The following is a 20,547-nucleotide window of genomic DNA, read 5'->3' as shown; positions in this document are numbered from 1 at the left end:
CTATTACTATTCCAACCTGTGACTACAACTCAACTTGAAGTTCTGCTGGCAGCTGATTCAACATGGTTCTGACACAGAGCAGTGTCATTTCCAGCCCATAGTCTTTTTGCTACTGATATAAATATATTTTTCACATAAATGAGTGAGTCTGGTCCCTAAAGATTACAGGGAGCAGAAAGAGAGCTTCCCAACTCCTTGACGACATTTTGAGTCCATGCATCTTTTTATATTTCTCTTTGTGCAACCAAAAAAGGCCTGACAACAGGATTAGAGATACCTGTAAATCAAGGACATTTGCTTTTGCAGAACTAGGGGCAAAACATGAAGTTACAAGAATAGCAAAAAGGCATAATTATTGAAGTCAAGTCTCCATTTAACCACATTTAATCTCATTATCACCCATATAACATGCTCCATTTTCTCTTTGGAAGGAGAGAAAATGGTTCCACTGGATACAGTCATTCTTTTAAAATTATTTCAGGGTCCCAGGGAGACATCTGAAACATAAGGAGGAAAGCAACTCTCCTATTCAAAGCAAGAAAAGCACAGAATATGCTCTCACTTTGCAAGAAGCTTTACTTAAAGTGGGACAGAAATCCAAAATGTCCTAGGAAGGGCTACCAAGTAACAGGAGGGATAAGAAAGGTGGGAGAGAGGCTTCTCATATGTGATTCCTTTTATCTCCAGCGCTGGAGATATTGGACCCAGCACTTAAATACATCAACTGCTGCTGTGCACTGACAGCAGTACAAACCACTGATTAGCCTGGGCACCAACAGAAGGCAAATATGAGACACTATTGACAGTGATGCTTTTGCCAAAGAGTTTCTTCTGCACCTACTATCGTCAGAACATGTACTCAGGAACCAGCAGAGCAAACCCTTTCAATGGGTAATACCAATGCACTTCACATCCCAGGGACTTTATTTTCAGTGGACAGGAGCACATCTGCTGGGCCCATCAACATCCTGCAACACAACAACCTCCAGCCTCGCGTCTGATGAGCCTGAATGTGTGATGGACAGGCAGCCACATAAGTCTGTGCCAAAGGATTTGGGGAATACATACATCTTTTTAAATAGGACCTTTATATTGAGGTTTTCAGTTCACTTACTAGAGCTCAGTCAGTATGGCAACTGCATTCCAAGTACCACTACATTCTAACCAGCAAGTCAGCCAGATCTGCAGATTTTTAGGGAACTGAGCTAATGCTACAGATCATTAGCTCTGTAGTTAATGAAGTTCTGAGCCAAAGAAATGCTCCAAAATGTTCAGGGAGAGCTGTGCAGGAGTAGACTTGAGCAGATTCGTCACTAAGGCCACTGTACGTTTGGTATGCACTTAGTTATGCTTTCCTGTGTGATCAACCAGTCTAGAAGCCAATGGATAATGCTATCTTTATGACTTAGACTTCAATTAAATTAAGACCTTTTTAGTTAATTTTCCCAGCAATTCAAGACACATTCAGTCAGCTTTACGCCATCAATATATCTTGAAGTAGGGAGCACAAGGTTTTGGAGCTGTTGGCTGAAGACCCAGAAAGCTCTGGGCTGACAGCAGAAAGAGTGTAGGCTGTAACTGCTGCTCATCCTGGAGTTACTACATTATGAATAGATTTTTATGGTCAAACTTCTGCCATCTCTATTTCTACTTATTGCACTCTGCCCATCTTGCTATATACTAAAGCTGGAAAAAGTTCTGTCCAGTCCACCAGCTATTGTTTAGAAAAAACCAACCACCCAATAAAACAAACAGCACCACATTGGCTAAGTCTCTTCTTTCAGCATATATAAACATATTTTGTGACCTTTCCAAGGCCCTGTTTCTACAGAATTTAAATATATTACTAATTCTAAATATGTGAAAATTGCAGCTTCCAGTAAGTCAACCAAGACTGCTGAAATGCAGCATAAATTGCAGCATAACTCCTGACTCCTAACATAAAAAGCATAACATTTCCAGAATGTTACAAGAATATTTTTACACAAGCTCATCTTTTCATTCTGCTGGGCTTCAGACAAGACTTCTTGTTGCCCTAGAATGAGTACAAGGATAAAAGTTCAAAGGTTCGGGACACATTACAGCATAGCCAAGATACAGCATTATTACTCTCAATTCACAGGCATTGTTACATAAAATTGTCCAAAATTACAGCACATAGTTGTAGAATCACAAAAGAGTTTAGGTTTGAGGGGACCTTTAGCACTTACCTGCTCTAAAGCCTTGCTCAAGGCAAAGTCAGCTTTGAAGACAGGACTGACTCTGAAGTCAGGACGAGACAGAGCCTTGTCCAGTCAACTCTTGTGTGTCTCCAAGGAAGGACATGGCCAGCAGGTCAAGACAAGTCATTAATTCCTCAACTCAGCACCCATGAGACAGCACCAAAGTATTGGGCCCAGCACTTTGGGCTCCCCAGAGAGAAAGACACTGACAGACTGGAGCCAGAAGAACTGGTTTCTACATACAGAAGCAACAGTATCAAATAAAACCAGTACCAATTTTTGGCCAATCTAGTGGAGACAGTTGCCTTTTTTTGTAATGGGAAAATAATGCTTCTTAAGGTTCTAAGAAATTATTGTATAATTTAATATATAAATTATAAATATATTAGTATATATTAAATTTTTATAGCTTCATATATTCTATATAACACATTTTTATTAAAGCATATAATTCCTATAAATTATATAAATTATATAATTGAATTCTTATTATCTTACATCTAATTTTCATATAAACATATTGATTTCTTAATTTATAAATAAACTAATTTAATATATAAATTAAATAATTTATATTAAATTATATTAGAAACTTATGAAGCAATTTAATTATATGATCAATATAAATTATATTATTAATTTATATTTAAAATAAAAATATTTTATTTGCCATTTCTGACAGTCAGCTTCTGGTCGTCCCATTTCTTTTTCTTTTTCTCTAGTAAGTTTATATTCCAAAAAAAGACAGTGCACTTTAACCTGATGCCTCTAAATAAACACATCTCTTGTGTTTCATATTTACTTTTACTCCCAAATCTTCACCAAATTTGTATATTTAGAGGTTTCCAGATTCAGTTCTGAAGCACACGAATTTTTTTGATAAAATCTTCAACATACAATTTGCTTCAATGTCACAGCCCCCTTTCAAATATCAGAGAATTCTTACCATTAATAACTTGCACATACCCCAGGGGAATCTTTGTAGACATTACAGGAAACAAATCAGCCTTAAGCAACGTCCTTGTGAACCATACTGCATACCACATTTTTATGAATTTCTGCACAGCTTCAAATGTCTGCTTCATGGCACGTGTAATAAATGTGCAAAAGTACCTGCTTCTTTCTCCACACACTAACCCTCCCTCACAGAACCCAACAGCTGCATGTATAAATAAACATCAGTTATTATGGTTACCAGAGAGTCCACAAAAAATGCGTTCTCGTTTGGAATATCTTTTAACACCCGCTGTGTGTAGAACAATACCGCAGAACTAAAAACATCCACAAATAGACAGTGACAGCGCCGCCACAGCTCCCCCACGTGGGTCAGGATGGCCGAGCGGTCTAAGGCGCTGCGTTCAGGTCGCAGTCTCCCCTGGAGGCGTGGGTTCGAATCCCACTTCTGACAACGTTGTTTTTGTGGCTGAGCATTTTGGCTTTGTCTACTTTGGAAAAAGAAAGGCGGAGGAAAGAATTCACCAGCGCGCTCCACAGCTTCCTCAGGAGGAAAAGGGCGGCAGCTCCTTCTCGCATCGTCTTGGTATCCACTGACAGGAAGTGCAGGAGGAGTTCAAAGCTGTGTCAGGAGGGCTTCACAGGGGACACTAAGAAGCATTTATTTACTGACAAGGCGATAAACTGGATCAGGCTTCGAGGGAGGTCAATGCCCCAAGCCTGTCAATGTTTTAGAGGGTTTTGAACAATCCACTTAGAAACTAGTCTTAACATTTGGTCAACCCTGAACTGGTCACAACTTGGCAGTTGGTGACCACTGAACTTGCCAACTAAACTTGCTATTCAATTCTGTTCTATTCTAACATTTTAAAATGGTGTCCTAAACCAAAATGGCAAATCTAGTTGTTTCAGCCTAAAGCAGGGAGCAGGTCATAGTACAACCCCCAAAATCTGGTGGGGGTTTGCTTGCTCTCCACCAGCACAGCTGCAGCAGCCTTCCACCTTCCCTGCACTCGCTCTGATGCTGGATGCCAGGCCAGGCACCTCACCCTGCACAGACAAATGTCACTGCCCCAAGATGGGCTTCTGCTGCTTTAGGGAGTGGCACCCACCTGCCAGGCAATCACCTGCAGGGTTCTGGCACTTGCTTAAGCAGCAGGAGAAAGGGAGTGAGCAAAGGAGAGCACAAAAAGGAGAAGGCAAAACCTCCCTCTCTCACCAGAGGTGAGCAGTTATTTTGGCTCTAGATGTTTTCTAAAACTACAGCTTCCACCTCAATGCTAGATGTTTTTTTCTTACTTTTAACTTGCTCTCCAAAATACTCTGGATGTTGCTTTGTATTCTTGATTTTTTTTAAATTAAAAAACCTCTGAAAAGCAGATATGAATCAGTAAACTAATTAAATTTTCATGTTATATGTTTAGAGTTAAATACACATTAGGTGAAATTCTAGAATACAAAGTATTTCTGAGAAACAAGACCACCAACAGCAGTCACAAGAACATTCTTCCCATTAATGAAATAGAAGACTAGGATTTTTAGTTAATGTCAAATATCCAGCACTGCAAGCCTTCAGCAGGCATACAATAATGACCTCTGAAACACATAACACTAGATCATTATAAATGAGCAGCTAAAATAGGTGAATCAATGAATTATCCCAGTGGAAGAAACAAACAGGTAGCGTTTTAATTATGTGATAATAACACAAACTCTGACAAAGGAAACTAATTCCTTCTATCTGCAAATGCTACTAAGCAGTCCTTGAGTAGAGTGCTACCTGCACAAAATACTTCTCTACCACACCTTGTGTACAGAGGATATATATCTGTTTTAATTCAGGACTTAACCCAAGGGGTAGTGTTCATCCATCCATTCTCACTAGGCAAGCAGCACTACACACTGTCAACATATACAGGGATGCTTTCATCTCCTGAACTGTTAAAAGTGTGTAATTCCACATTCCTGACAGCAATTCTACCAGTACTGGAATTATGGAAGCAGCACATTTACCTGCTATGAACACTCAGCAAGTCCAGCATGTCTGGATCTGCCAAACACACCAAAATCAACAGGCACCCAAAGCAGTAACCCTGAACTCTGAACTTGCAGGACTGGCTGGTCTTCCTGTGGGATCCATTTTGGACAAAACCTGAAATCAAAATCATCAAGTCCCACCAACATAATTTACAATAGTAGTGTGTTATCTAACTTATAGAGGCATCAAATCAATATTATTAGAAGTAATTTGATCTAAACTAAGAGTTCAGACTCTTTCTAAAGTTTAAAGAAAAAAAATATAAATGAGGTAGAGATATATATAGATATACATATAAACCATTAAATAATTAAATGTCTTCATTTCAATTACAATATGAATATTAAGATCATATAAATCAGCCCGGTGTACCTACAGTATAAGATGGAAACTACAGATGAGAAGACCATTAAATAATTATGTATTCAATACCTATTCAGGACTGTAGCTTTTTTGTACAATCCCTTCCTGGCCCTGCTTTAATCCCCACTGAGAGTCTTGCATGGTGGGGCAGAGCGAGAGAACTACAAAGGGCTGTGGCCACCACTCAAGGTAAGAAGAGCCCCAGTTGTAGTGGCAGTTCACAAGTTACTTCAGTGGTGCTAGGATTCATCCCATGATGCAAATCTTCTGTGAAACAGCAGCAACATTACAGACGCACAGAGCCACAGGATAAAAACTCTGCAGCCTAGATCTCTTCATAGTTTGTAGTTAACAGCATTTCCCCTCTAGTAACACATTGTAATGGGTAAATTATATATGCAGATGAGATTTAATTTGGATTTCCAATATAATCACAAAATAAAACATAGTATTCTTCCAAGCTGACTCTTCCATAATTACAGACTATAAGAATTAACAAAACTAAAGAGAGAGGAAGAGGGAGGGTTAAATCCTAGGCCATCATAAACAACAGAGACCATAGAGCTTCATTAGGAAACCTGTATAAAGTTCAATTCCTTTTCTCAAGCAGATAATTTCTCTTGCATTAAAGGCCTGAACAGACCAGAATAATCTGTCAAATTCTTCATTAATGTTATGTATGTAACAGTCACTTTTACAAATATGCACCAAATTTCAGCAAAACACACAGAAACTTACAGAACTGACAGAAATTAATTTTGTCGAGACAAGTCTCTTCCTACAAATTTGCTTTCAGAAACTTTCACAAGATGGACTAGACAGAATCTAGAGAGGCATTTGAGGGGAAGAAAACAATCACCTTAAAAAAATCTGATTATCAGCATGTATGCTTAGTATTTCACAATCACATGCTGATATCTGCACTCTTTTATATACAGGCTCTTTAGTGAGGCTCTTCACATGAATATGTTCAGCACTGCAGTCAATTTAAAACCAAAATAATCATATTATCTAGATAAGATCTTCAGACTTAAACAAGTTTCATTATTAAAGGAAGCACATGATCAGCTTTTTCTGAGATAGACTTCGCATATGTCTTATCTATTGCTAGTCACAAGGATTGAGACCAAACTCTCAACATTTGCATGTGCTGTGAATATTTCCTGTGAGAAAATGTCACAAGGTGAGAAGTACAGAAAAATGAAGAGCTCAGAATTTTTTTCTCTCTATGGCATGGTGCACAAGGCAGTGCTTCTGGTAAATAAGATACAGAGAATGACATATCTTTCCCTTTTTCTCTTTTTTCTTATTTTTTCTTGTTAAGAAATGGACTATGCATTTTTCAAACAAATGTATTTTAGGGTGCCAATGCAAACAGGAGGTAAAAGCCACAGAAAGCTGTTGTGCTTTCCCAAAGGTCAGCTTGCTTTAAGGAAGCCTCTATTAAATACAACCTTTAAATTAATGAGGAATAAGGATTCCCTTTCAGCTCCAGCCAGAGCTGTACATGTGAGCAGAGCCCTTATTGACCAGAAGGGGAAAGAAGAGAGGCAGACCCCACACTCTGTGTGAAATCCCCTTGAATCCCTTGAAAGGGATTTCAGGGAAATAAATAATTTTATGGGCAAGCTGGGATTCCACCATTACCACTACTGCACCATCCTGCATGCGAGGATATCTCTGCATAGAACTCATTCCTTCAGATAAAATTTTTTTCTTACAAATGGTTATCAGCAACTTTTCTCATCCTGATTTTATGAATGTTGCCCATGGACTAGGGGAGAATACAGCACAGAAGAGACAATCTCATATGCACATCACAAAGCCTAATAGATATCCAGATCTGATCTGATCTTGCCACTCAGCATGAGTCACTGAATGACTGAAATAGATGGAAACTACTTCCAGTATTTGTCTCCTGACACCAAAGCCACACATCACTTTGAAAAGATTTAGATGAAGTTCAGACAAGTATCTGCTAAGTATGTGGACACTGAGGGAGTTTTGAGACATCTCATTACTTCTACTGCTCATTAGTGGATAGGACAGTATATTTCCAACACTTTGTGGTTTTCAAAGGTTTTTTTAAAAACCAAACTAAAAGGAATAATCAGGATACCACAGCTCACCTGTTTCCTTTGTCATTGAAGCAAGCCTGCACTGACAGTTCAAAGCATGTCTGAATTTGCGTTTATCTTTTTGAGAAACAATCCATTACCAGTCGCTAATGATCTCTTTTTTTTGCCCCAATGAAAGGAGTCTACCCGGGGTTCCATGCTGTTCACAATTATTAAAACATGAAAACTGGACTAACTCTGTTAGGGGCATTAATGGTTAACTCTGATGTTAATTAAATGTCAGCTTTATGAAAACTGGAACCAATTCAGACAATGCAAGTCAATCATTGTACTAAAGATGATGCATGCAGCAGCTCATGTCCCAGTACAAGCATCCTGAATCTCTACTGGCATAACTCATACTGCAGAGGGGCAGGTCCAAAGGGCAGTAGTGACGTGAGGAAACACACGTGCCTGGAAAGTGAAAGTAACACAGAGCTGTTTCTGCTGGCATAGAGACCCTTGTGACAGCAGAGGCAAAAAGCTACCTGCCACAAGCCATGCTTACATCTGGATCTCCCACACATACACACACGCTCAGAATATGGGGCAGTTTGTTATTCTTTCTGCTGCTAGTGCTCTTCATAAAAATTATTGGATAAACCAGTATTTTTTGGTAGGCATGCCTGTCATTAAGCCATTCTTGCTCCATTTGCAAAAGCCACATTCCCCTTTCAAAGATAATGGTGTCTTTTTACTGTCAGCCAAACCACTAGTTGTTTGCCGCTAGAAGTAGTAACCCTTATCTCAGAGTGCACTCAGGTTTAACTGGAATTAGCTTATTTTCCTGCTCCTTCAGTGCTAGTGCCAGTGCTAGGCTAGGCTTTGGCTGCTCCCACTCTCCACAGCACAGCATTAGTTGGATGGTCACCATTGCTGCTGCACAGCTACACACACAGACTCCTCACCAAAGCACCCAGGATCTTCAAAGTCTCCTCAAAGAGGAGGGCCCCCCAGCCTTACACATAGAACTGATAAGAAAACAAAAACCTTGTGCAAAATCTCAGTGTCAGGACTCTTCCTGGGCTGCCCTGTCTGGATCACAGGTGTAGCTGCATTGCCTCCTCTCCTAAATAATCTGTCCTCCATAGTTAGACTTGCTCCTTATCTGCAGTCTAACCCAATATCCTAACACATGCAAGGACATCCATGCTGGAACAGACCAATGGTCAGCCCAGCTCAGCATCCTCTGGGATAGTGGCCAAGACACAAATCAATACAGACACTGGTAATCAGCAGGACAAACAGTAGGACAAAGCCTCATTGCTTCCAGAAATCTGGGGCTCAGAGATTTCTTATTGTAGAGGTATTTCATTGTTTCATACCCTGCAAGGAGGTCGCTGGAGCTGGTGGGGTCTCTTGGGATCCTCCCCACCCAAAGTCAGCTCAGCTGCAGCAGATTGCTCGGGGCCAAAGTCAGTTTTGCTTGTCTGCCAGGACAGAGACCATACAATCTTGTGACAAACTCTTTCAGTGTTTAACCACCTTCCCATTAAAAAAAAAAAATGGGATTTGGACATTTTCTGAAAGTATAAGCATTCACATGCTGCTGCAAAATATTCCAGAGCCTACCTCTGCACTGCCTGAGGAACTGCGTGCAAGCCAGTGTATGGGCAAGGGCAGTGCCCCTCGTGTCTTATAAAGGCTTTAAGACCACAGCATTCATTACTTTAATTGGAATACTCTAAGATACATAATTTTCTGGTTTCTGGATTTTCCCTATGTTGTTAATAAGGATTCCTGTCTTTGTCATGAGCTGTGGAGGCATGTAGCATTGCTCCATAATACCCAGGGAAAAAAGATAATTTGTTTACAACTTTCTTATCATAATAAATGCCAAAATATTTCTCATCTCTCACAGTAATAAAAGTCAGGCAAAATGCAATTATTTGCCACAAGGTAAATAACCTTTTAATGCCATCTTCAATTCTTGGAAGCACTCTCATAGCTTTTTTGCTCTTACTGTGCATCTGTTGCATTTATTTCTCCCCTTGCCAGGAGACTCCCCACCTACCATATACATTTGAAAGAAGTATACAGGCTAAGAAGGAAGCTTTACATATTTCAGTCTTCAGACTCACATTTTCATAGCAGGAATAAAGACATTAGAATGGAATTACAGAAAGGTTTGGGTTGGAAGGGTTATCTAGTTCCAGTACCTGTGCCATGGGCAGGGACACTTCCTGCTAGACCAGTGTGCCTCAAAGTTCCATTCAGCGTGGTCTTGAACACTTCCAAGCACGCACAACTTCTCTGGGCAACCTGGTCCATGGTTTCAGCATCTTCACAGCAAGGAATTTCTTCCTTATATTTAATCTAAACCTACCCCCTGGCATTTTAAATACATTACCCCTTGTTCACATGTCCTTGTAAGAAGTCCCTCCCCAGCCCTTCCACAGCCCCTCTCTTGGTGCTGAAAGGTGCTATGAGGTCACCCTGGAGCCTTCTCTTTTCCAGGCTGAACAGCCCACAGTCCTCTCAGCCTGACTTCACAGGAGAGGTGTTTCAGCCTTCTGACCATCTTTGCTTCACTTCTGTGGACTTGTTCCAACAGGTTCATTTCCTTCCTGTGTTGGGGACCCCAGGGCTGGACACAGAATTCCAGGTGGGATCTCACAAGAGCAGAGCCAAGGAGCAGAATCTCCTCCATTGCCCTGCTGCCCACGCTGCTTTTGATGGAGCCCAGGACTTTGGCTTTGTTTGGCTTTCTGGGCTGCGAACACACATTGCCAGCACATCCTGAGCTATTGATTCACCAACACCCCTGAGTCTTTTCCTGAGGGTGTTGCCATCTTATTGCAACTTTCATACCTTCTTGTTGATTTCTCATGGGCAGCTCTTCACAACACTGACTCCTCTTCTGCACAGCCAACAAACTCCACCTCACCTCTCAACCAGCCAACCTGCCTTTTTACAATACCCCTCTTAATTGGATCCAGCTGTGGCCTATTAAGGGCAGGCTTGTTCTTAATGCTTGATAATTGGCACAGCTGTAACTCCTTAGGGGTGAGATTACCTTCACCACTATCTCTATTCTCCTACATTTTATCTATCCACATCAGGGCTGCTTTCAATCCATCCTCCACCCAGGAGGATGCCCCAATCATTGTGCAGGACATTGTACTTGGCCTTGTTGAACTTCATGAGGTTTGAATGGGCCCACTTCTCAAGTTTGTCCATGTCCCTCTGGATTGCATCCCTTCCCTCCAGTATGTCAGCCACACCACACAGCTTGGTGTGATTGCCAAACTTGCCAAGGGTGCCTGCCAGGTTCAATCCCCCTGCCCATGTCCAGCAGCAGTCCAATACTGATCCCTGCCAAAAGTCACTTTTCACTGCTCTGCAGATGGATATCGAGCCCTCAACAGCAACTTTTTGAGTTTAACCAATCATCCAGTTCCTTATCCACTGAGTGGTGCATCCATCAAATCCATGGGTCTCCATGTTAGAGACAGAGGATGTCATGTGGGACAGTGTCAAATGCTTTGCACAAGTCCCAGTAGATGAAATCCAATGTCCTTCCCTTGTCCTTCAACACTGTAACCCCATCATAGAAGGCCACCAAATTTTTCAGGCATGATTTGCTCTTAGTGAAATTGTGTTGTCTGTCACCAGCCACCTCCTTATTTTGCATGTGCCTCAGCACAGTTTCTAGGAGAATCTGATCCATGATCTTGCCAGGCACAAATGTGAGACAGACTGGCCTGTAATTCCTCAGGTCTCCATTTCTTTTCATTTTTAAAACCAGGGGTTATGTTTCTTCCTTTCCAGTCAGTGGGAACTTTACCAGACTGCCATGACTTCTCAAGTATTATGGATAGTGGCTTAGAAACTTCTCTGAGAACTCCCCTTCAGGTCCCACAGATGCATCTCATCAAGTCCCATGGACTTGTGCATCTTCACATTCCTTAGATGGTCTTGAGCCTGATCTTCTTCTCCAGCATGTGGTACTTCATTCTCCTGGTTCCTGCCTTTGCTTTCTGTGACTTGGGCACTGTGGCTGGAGCACATGTTGGTGAAGACTGAGGCAAAAGAGGTATTGGATACCTCAGCCTTCTCCACACCCCAGGTAACAAGGTCTCCCATTTCCTTCTGGAAATTTCCCTAGTCTGTATTTTATTACTGATGTTCCTACAGAAACTTTTCTTGCTGCCTTTGATATTCCTGACTAGATTTGATTCTATCAGGGTTTTAGTCTTGTACACTTGACCCCTGATTGCCCAGACAATTTCTCTGTATTCCTCCTAGGCCACGTGTCCTTGCTTCCACACTCTATTCTGTGTTTGAGTTTACCCAGAAGCTTCTTTTTCATCCACACAGGCCTCCAAACATTTTTGCCTGATTTCCTATTTGTTGGGATGCCTCTCTTCTGAGTTTGAAGGTGATCTTTGAATATCAAGCAGTTTTCTTTATTTCCTCTTCCCTACGAGTCTTTATGCTATGGTACTCTACCAAGAGGAGTACTTCAAGAGGGACAAGGTCTGTTCCTGAAGTCCAGGGCAGTGGGATTGCTGTGCACTTTCCCCTAGAGGGTATTGAACTCCACCATTTTGTGGTCACTGGAGACAAGGCTGCCTTTGGGCTCCCCATTCCCCTCCAGCCTCTCTTGTGTGGTGAGAACAAGGTCCAGCATAGCACCTCTCCTTGCTGGCTCCTCTATCCCTTGGAGAAGGAAGTTAACATCAATGCTTTCCAGGAACCTCCTAAATTGTTTATGCCCTGCTAAGTTCCCCCTCTAACAGATATCAGGGTGGTGGAGGCCCCCCATGAGAGCCAGGGCTTGTAAGAATATGAGGCTGCTCCTCTTTATCTGCAGAGAGCGCCATCCATTAGGTTTTCCTGGTTGGGTGGCCTGTAGCAGACCCTGTAATGTCACCTGTCCCTGCCCTCCCTTTAGTCCTGACCCATAAGCCATTGGTCAGCTCTTCATCCATCCCAGAGCACCCTGTACAGCTGGTCATTGATAAAAAGGTGATGACCCTCTTCATCTTCCCTTCCTGTCCTTCCTACAGAGCATCCTTCCATTCCAATACCCCAGTCCCAGGAGTCATCCTCACTTCTCTGTGATATTAGGAAATCAGACATAGAACTCTGTATTCAGAAAATAACCTTGTCCATGTTAAGAAACAAATAAAAAAACCTGGGGCTTTTGTAATGTCTTCCATCAGACAATACAGTTCACAGGAGAACATTTAAACTAAGATGTCATACAGAGGAACAAAAGAGTTCACCATGACAAGGCTTAAGTGTTGTTCTTTCACTGTGGTTATTTAGTGCAAAGAATAAATCATAGCTACATTAGAGATGGATGATCAAACAGGGACAAAAGTTAAGACTGTGTGGTCATCCCTAGCTCCTCACAGAGTTTGTTGCAGAGTTTCAGACTAGGTGTTGAGAAAACTCCATTTCTTCTGGAAAAAACAATTAATGAGCAATAAAGCAGGTTTCTATCTTGGTTGAAAGATGGATAAAAGGGTGGAAAGCTCTCTGTATTAAGGCCTTAAAAAGATTATATGGGATTAAGGCAAATACGATATGACATAACAAGCCCTGTACAAAAAAAAGGGTTGTCCACTTTGAGCTTTGCTGTAATGCAGATAGAATAATAAATTATACACCAAATATTATCCAAAATAAATCATGGACCATATCTAGTGGTAAATTAATTATCTTTGCTCCTTAAGCCTTCTCTTTTTCATAAAAAGCAATCCCTCTAGACAGTCTGAAGAGAACTGAGTGCACTTTTTTTCCTCTAACTGTGAGAATGAAGAAATAGGGCTAAAATTCCCATGTGATAAGTTCAATTTCAACAGCTAGAATTTTAATATGGCTACCTACTTATAAAATATTTGCTATAAAAATTTTACTTGTATTAATAAATTTTGGGATGTTTGCAAGATTAGAAACTGCTATAGAATGAATTTAAAAATACTGTCTCCAGGCAAACCAGCTTCCATTGTTCCTCTCATAGCTACAATTAGGGAGCTTAATAAAATCCAGCATATCAGATTAGTTTTACAACCTCTACTCCTGTAACTTGTACTACCATGACATCTTACAACAAGTATGGGGTAAATTGGTTAGATCTGCAGAATAATGTTACAGTCTTCCCTTCAGACTGATTTTTTGTCCTTTCTGATAATATATAAGAGAATATTTTCCAATTAATTGAAAGCCATTTAGTGCTCCCACCAAATTACTCCTCAATGACTCTGGACCAGATACACTTTCTTTTTACCAAATGCATTTGATTTCTTCTCTGCACACACAGACATGCACTTAATTAAACTTTCCAGTGAAGTGGCATTAGTTAGGCATACAAGGCATACCAAGTTGCTCTTAGGCTTCCTGCCAGAAAGCCAGCAGTGCTGATGCTTTCCTTCATGTACTTTAAAGTGTCAGCAAAACAGGCAATTTATGGCCACATAAATAAGGAGGCAACAGCCCATGACCACTATCTGCAGCAATACAGCACAGACACAGACGGTGAGTTGGGCCCATTCCCTGGGACTGATTCATGTTGCTGAATACAGAATCAGAATACACTTTACCAAAGCGTCTTCTGTAACACCACAATAAAATACAGCAGCAGTATGAGTGTTTAAAAAGGTATCAGGGTGCAGCATAAAAAAAATCCCATTAACAAAGCATGGGACTTGTGCAGATATCTATTATTCACCATGCTGAAAATTTAACCTGGGGATTTTATACACATACAAGCAGGATGCTGACATATCACATTGTGAAATTATATCTGGGTTTTATCAGGATATTGGGATTTTTGTTAAGAAATAAAGAACAGGGTTGCCTTTTGGTCTGATACAGTGTTGTCCTTGTGGGCAGGGATTTTAAAAAGCATCCAAAAAAGGGGAGACATCTGAGAATTCATGTAATTGCCAGAAACATCTGAAAAAGTCTATAAGACACAGCAACTGTTTTCATTATATGGTTCCCGTTCTGCTTCAGAAGGCTTCAGAGATGTATCTGGCAAGCTAACCCTGAGAGAAAATGTATTTCTGACCACCAGTGCAGCCATTCTTCCATATGAAAATGCAGCAGAGGTTGGATGATGCCACTTAGCTCTGTTAGGTGCTGATTGTCACATGTGTGCTTTTCACATTGAAGTTGGAATTAAACAGGAGTGGTTTCAAATTGAGAGTAAGTTTCATATATAGCAGCAATAATAATTCTCTAATCTACAGACTTAATTTCCTGAAAATCAGAGAAATGTTACTAAGCTATTTTTGCAGCCAGAATCCAGCAGGAGCAGCTCTGCTAAGACTAGATATATACCACTAACAGGAGATATCTGCAGGGCACGGAGGCCCAAGCTCAGCATGAAATCTGAGCATGAGGAAAAGTTCATCCTTGCCTGGGAAATTTCTTCATGCTTTCCTGTGCCTGAAGAAGTGACTGAACTGGGGCATGAGTACCTTCAACTGAATTCATCATTCAGCAAGACTGACCTTCAGTTTATATCTTGGCATATTTTTCCTCCAAATGCACTTTTTAAAAAGAAAAACAAAACATTTTCCTCATCTTGCATACTCTTGCTAAAGACTATTATTAGAAAATTCGTGTGAAATCCTGATTTCTAGAATAGAAGCAAAAGAATTCCACTGATTATGGAAATGCAGCAATTTTCCCTTCTGCTGGAACTTGAACAGGGTGTAACAGGAAACACATCCCTGTGAAGTAAAAAGCCAAGCCACACACAGAGTATATCTTAAGGTCTTGCTCAGAAATTCTCTGCCTGCTGAATCTTCTAAAGCATAAGGGATCTGGAACGTCAAGAAGAAAGGTGTCTGCAGTTTTTCTCACACATTTATTGTTTGAGGTCAGCTGAGAAACAAACACTTTTCATTCTGCTGCAAAGAAAACAAACTAACAAAAAACAATCCTGTTACTAAGATGTTAGGTCCTTTTTGTATTTTCAAGTGCCAGCCTTTGAAATCTTCTTCCTTTTGAAGAAGGAACTTGTGGTATTAAAGGTTATAGCTGAAGTGCAAGTGTAATCCTGTCATTAAATAATCTGCAGGCAATGATCAGACACTTCTACAGAAACTTCAAGATACAGAAAATAAACACAATTAGGATAATTAAATACTTCTGAGTATTAGACATGAAGTTGGTGTAGAAATAGAGACGACTTAAAAAAAATATACATGCCAAGTTATCTGGCTAGCTCATGTAAATGCTTTTAAAAGGCTCTACATAAGAGAGACTAGAGCCTTATTGTAAAATAGAATTCTGTAAAAAAAATTGAGGGCATATTAACAATTTAGAAAAAAATAGACTTAATTTTCTTTTATATTTTCATTTCTTAAAACATCCAATATATTCAGGTATTGATTCACTTTTTCTAATTAGGGATGCAGTTGCTTAAGGAAAATTTTAAAAAGCTGTTCACGATTGTGTAAAAGGTTTTTGTGACTTTTATTTGTATGTGTAGAAAGTCAAATTTTTATTGGATGGACACTTAAACTAAAAATATGTATTTTCTATTTTTTATTAGATATACAATCATTCTATTGGAGCTTAGGCTTCAGCACATGAACTCTGATTGGGGTTTTTACATTGTACTGGGATGCAGTTAATTTTCTTCACAGCAGACCATATGGTGGTGTGTTTTGAATTTGTGATTAAAAAACTGTTGGTGACACATCAGTGTTTTGGCTACTGCTTACACAGTGTCAAGTTCTGCTCTGTTCCCCACTCTGTACCCCCGTCTGTGTCTGTTACACACTGTGCTGCCCATGTACATCTGTATTCTAGACTGCATCTGTTCTGGTTGAATAAAATCTGACTGTCACAGCTGCCTTATCATTTTACATTAGTCATCCTCCAGATCCCTAAGCAACGAAACAGTGGAAGAAATTAAAAGTCCATATTTTGGAGTCGGTAGTGAATTTAAAAAGAATCCATGTCATTAGATAATATTTTGCAGTTCACTACCATAACAAAGTTCAGCAATAAAAAAGTTAATTCTGTAACAGAAGAAGACAAAAAGTATGTTGTTATAGCTTCATTCAAGGAGTGTCACTTCCAATTAAAAAGCAAAAGAAAGGGGATGGTGACCACCAAAATTGGGGTCAAACCAGATAATTATTTTTGCACACTTACAAATCCCAAAGAAAAAACTTTGGCATATGGTCCTAGTGTTCAGTAATGGACAGGGCTTTGTGGGCATCCATTGGCCATGCTTTAGAACCTGGCAGGGGTACTAGAACAAACACAGCAATAGTCCAGGTCTAATGCAATTAAAACCATGAAATTTAGAAACCCTGTGTAAATACGGTGTCCCTGCAACTATAAGAAAAGAAGTTAGGCTTATATTATCTTGAAAATAATCTTGAAAACACTACAGTCTGTTCATATCAGGAATTTAAAACATAAATAAACATTATTTCCTTAACTTTCTAATCAAAACCAGATATGAGAAAGTCAGTAATTGTCAGTGACTAAAAAGCTGATGTGTCTTTCCAAATCTCATCATCCTCCTATACCAATCATACTATTTGTCCAGCTTAACTATTATCTAAGTTTATAAACATGGCAATATGATTAGACACTGGAAGAGAGGTTTGTTTTCTATTTATCACAAGACTCAAATTGCTGCTGACAGACCTGGCCTAAGAAAATTGACTGCAGCTTTCCAGAATGGCTGATTGGAGTACAATTTGGAAAGAAAACTATTTGCCTCCAGAAACAAATGCTGTGTAATGAAACTCTTGGATCACTGGCCAAGACTGACCTGGCCAACCATCACAAAGCACCAAACCAGCCCAGCACCCAGCAGAAACTACCAGCTGCTTTGGCCACAGTGCCTCAGGCTGGAATCACACCCTATAAATAAAATCCTCTCCACAAAGAAGAGTACAGATAAAATGCTGAGCTCATATCAGGGCAATCAGGGCCCTTAGAAATCGGAGTCTTTTTCTTTCTTTCTTTCTTTCTTTCTTTCTTTCTTTCTTTCTTTCTTTCTTTCTTTCTTTCTTTCTTTCTTTCTTTCTTTCTTTCTTTCTTTCTTTCTTTCTCTCTCTCTTCTTTCTTTCTTTCTTTCTTTCTTTCTTTCTTTCTTTCTTTCTTTCTTTCTTTCTTTCTTTCTTTCTTTCTCTCTCTTTCTTTCTTTCTTTCTTTCTTTCTTTCTTTCTTTCTTTCTTTCTTTCTTTCTTTCTTTCTTTCTTTCTTTCTTTCTTTCCTTTTTCTTTCTTTCTCTTTCTTTCTTTCTTTCTTTCTTTCTTTCTTTCTTTCTTTCTTTCTTTCTTTCTTTCTTTCTTTTTCTTTCTTCTTTCTTTCTCTTTCTCTCTTTCTTTCTCTCTTTCTCTTTCTCTCTCTCTTTCTCTCTCTCTCTCTTTCTTTCTCTTTCTCTCTTTCTTTCTCTTTATTTTGTTCTCTTTTTCTTTCTTTCTTATTTTCTTTCTCCAATACAGTTTTTGTTAAACCTGGTAACACTAGCCCTCAACAGCCTAAATGCTGGCAGCAGATCACACAAGAGCCTCTCTTAGCTGTATCGACCTTCCTGCGGTTCAAACCAAAGGAGGAGGAGAAGGAGGCACCATACTTATTGCAGGAAACAGATAGAGTTGGATATGGCAGCTAATTTCAAACTACCCAGTTACTAGTGGACCCTCAGGACTAGTGGACTTATAGGACCAGCGTGGTATTCTCTGCAAGACCAACTAAATCACATACCATGTGCAAGGCTCTTAACAAAGGGACAAATGGCTGCAGCTCCAGGGATGGAGCACTATCACACGAGCAAATGTCCTTGTACTCCTCACATGCTCCTTCTCACAACTGCTTCCTTCAATCTGCTAAACTCATTTGGGACCAAATGGCTTGGCTCTGAGGGCTGGATTTGTCACTTAGGCTGTCTTTTGAAGCACTCCAGTCTAGGCTAGAGAAAGAAAAGAAAACTGAGCATGCCAAACTGGAGAAATACTCTCCAGTTGCATGGACAATTTAAATGAGCTACACAACACGAGGTTTCCAAAATGCAGAACAGAAATAACTGCAGGTAAGAATATCCCTGAACATCATGATAACAGTGGTAGGTAGACAGTCAGACCTTCTATCTTTGCTCTCATATGTTACTATATACTAAATCTTAAATCTAAGTTTTTTCACTCTGTGAGATCACACGTGTAATTAATTACACAACCATAATCCCAGCGTTATTAATCAATTTTGGAAGCCTTCTCTACAGTCTCAGATCAAATGCAGTGTCCTCTTGTGGGTCTATGCCTTTCAGTACAGAAAGTTTAAAATTCTTAGTATCTAGGGCTCCAACAAGACCGACCTTGCATACCCTAGGGATGCACTGATTTGGGGCCTCTCTTTGCAGAGCATCTTCCACACATAAGGTTGGTTCCCACAAAATAAAAATCCCTTCTGTAAAGTTATTTAAATACTTCTGTGTTCCACATGAGGAGAATGGTGTCAGCAATTGCTCTTGAAAGATGGCAATAAGTATAAAACATGAACAATACAACACACAGGAATTCATTGGTGTATGTACTGACTTCTGCTATTTCAGTGCTGGTGTTTATTGCAGATTAAAGTAATTGGAGAAAAAATAGCACAACAGAGAAACAGATGAGAGGAGAATACAATAACAACACAGAGAACAACAGTTCAGCATTTAAAATCATGGGATCAGCTCTCAAATTAAACTGAAATTAAGAGGAATTCACCTCTTTGTTAGCTGTGTCAGTTCACATTACCAACAATCTCTTATAAAGCAGCTGACAAATATCTGCCTCACATACAAAGTTTGTCAAAGCTGTTGTGACTGGAGAGTCACTTTTACCAGCCCATCCAAGAGGGATTATCCACTAAAAATTACCTTTATATGCAAAATTAAGAGAAAGTTATCAATGAAAAAGCAGTTGAGATACTATTTACACTTGATAACTTCAAAAGATCTGATGACAGGAGCTAACTCCATTTTTGAGTCAGAGTTATACAATTTCATGAAAAGTTTCACAGAGATTATAATTAGTAGTGCATCATTAGAACTTATTAAAACCAATTTTTTTAAGAAAAGAAGCCTTAATTTATCCTTTCCTCCAGAGAAAAATATATTTGTTCTTCATTATATTTCCAAATTAATACAGTATTTCTTTTTAGGCAAAGAACTAATGTATCAAACCAAGATTTCAAAAATTCTCAACAGAGGCAGTTTATTTATAGGAGTTTACAGCCTTTAAAAATAATCAAATCTCAAGATTTTTTGTCACAATAAATAGTTCTCTATGAAAATGAAATCCAAAACATACTGTAACAGTTAGAACAGAATATCTGACAATACTCAATCACTGCCTAACTAAAACATGGCACCAATCTCAAGAATACTTGTAATTGCAAAGTCCCAGTCTACACCAGAAGGTTACTATTATGGAGGCCCACTGTGACTCTTTCCCTCCTTTTTTATTGCAAGTGATTCAGAACAGTCTGCATAAAGTGAGACACAGCAGAACACAGTACAGCAGAGAAACAAAGAGCTTCTGTTCCCCCAATGCACCTTTTTTCATAAAACTTTGTTTGTCGATATGGAAGAGAATTTCACATTGTCTGTAATATTCTTTGTGAGGAATTGGCATTTGCACAGTAAACAAGATTAAATTTGTGAGGGAAAAGATAAAAAAATTGAATTTCAAGCCTACCAATCAAACAATTCTTAATTTTGACATTGCTTTATAAAAGTAAGAAAAGATAAAGAGGTGATTCTAGGAGGGAAAAGTTGTGTAGGTCAGGCAATAGAGCATTCATAAGGGCTTAAACTACACACTGGCAAAAACAACTAACCTGCCTAAATATAATGTAATGTAATAAATTATTTCACTTACTA

At 39.5% G+C, this 20,547-nt stretch overlaps 1 protein-coding gene, 1 long non-coding RNA gene and 1 other non-coding gene across 4 annotated transcripts in view; 1 reads left to right on the top strand and 2 right to left on the bottom strand.

The window, feature by feature from the left end:
• The window catches only part of OXR1 (oxidation resistance 1), a 256,987-nt gene that overhangs the window by 201,971 nt on the left and 34,469 nt on the right, over positions 1-20,547 (bottom strand). The window lies entirely within an intron of this gene.
• TRNAL-CAG (transfer RNA leucine (anticodon CAG)) lies at positions 3,548-3,630 on the top strand. The gene has a single exon. It is a non-coding gene; the product is annotated as a tRNA-Leu (tRNA).
• On the bottom strand, positions 9,580-10,574 carry LOC135289793 (uncharacterized). The gene is made up of 2 exons (XR_010352539.1): positions 10,506-10,574; positions 9,580-10,407 (listed from the first exon to the last, which is right to left on the bottom strand). It is a non-coding gene; the product is annotated as an uncharacterized LOC135289793 (long non-coding RNA).

Source organism: Passer domesticus, chromosome 1 (assembly GCF_036417665.1).
Source record: "Passer domesticus isolate bPasDom1 chromosome 1, bPasDom1.hap1, whole genome shotgun sequence".
Taxonomy (NCBI): Eukaryota; Metazoa; Chordata; class Aves; order Passeriformes; family Passeridae; genus Passer; species Passer domesticus.
This window is presented reverse-complemented; position numbering and strand designations above follow the sequence as displayed.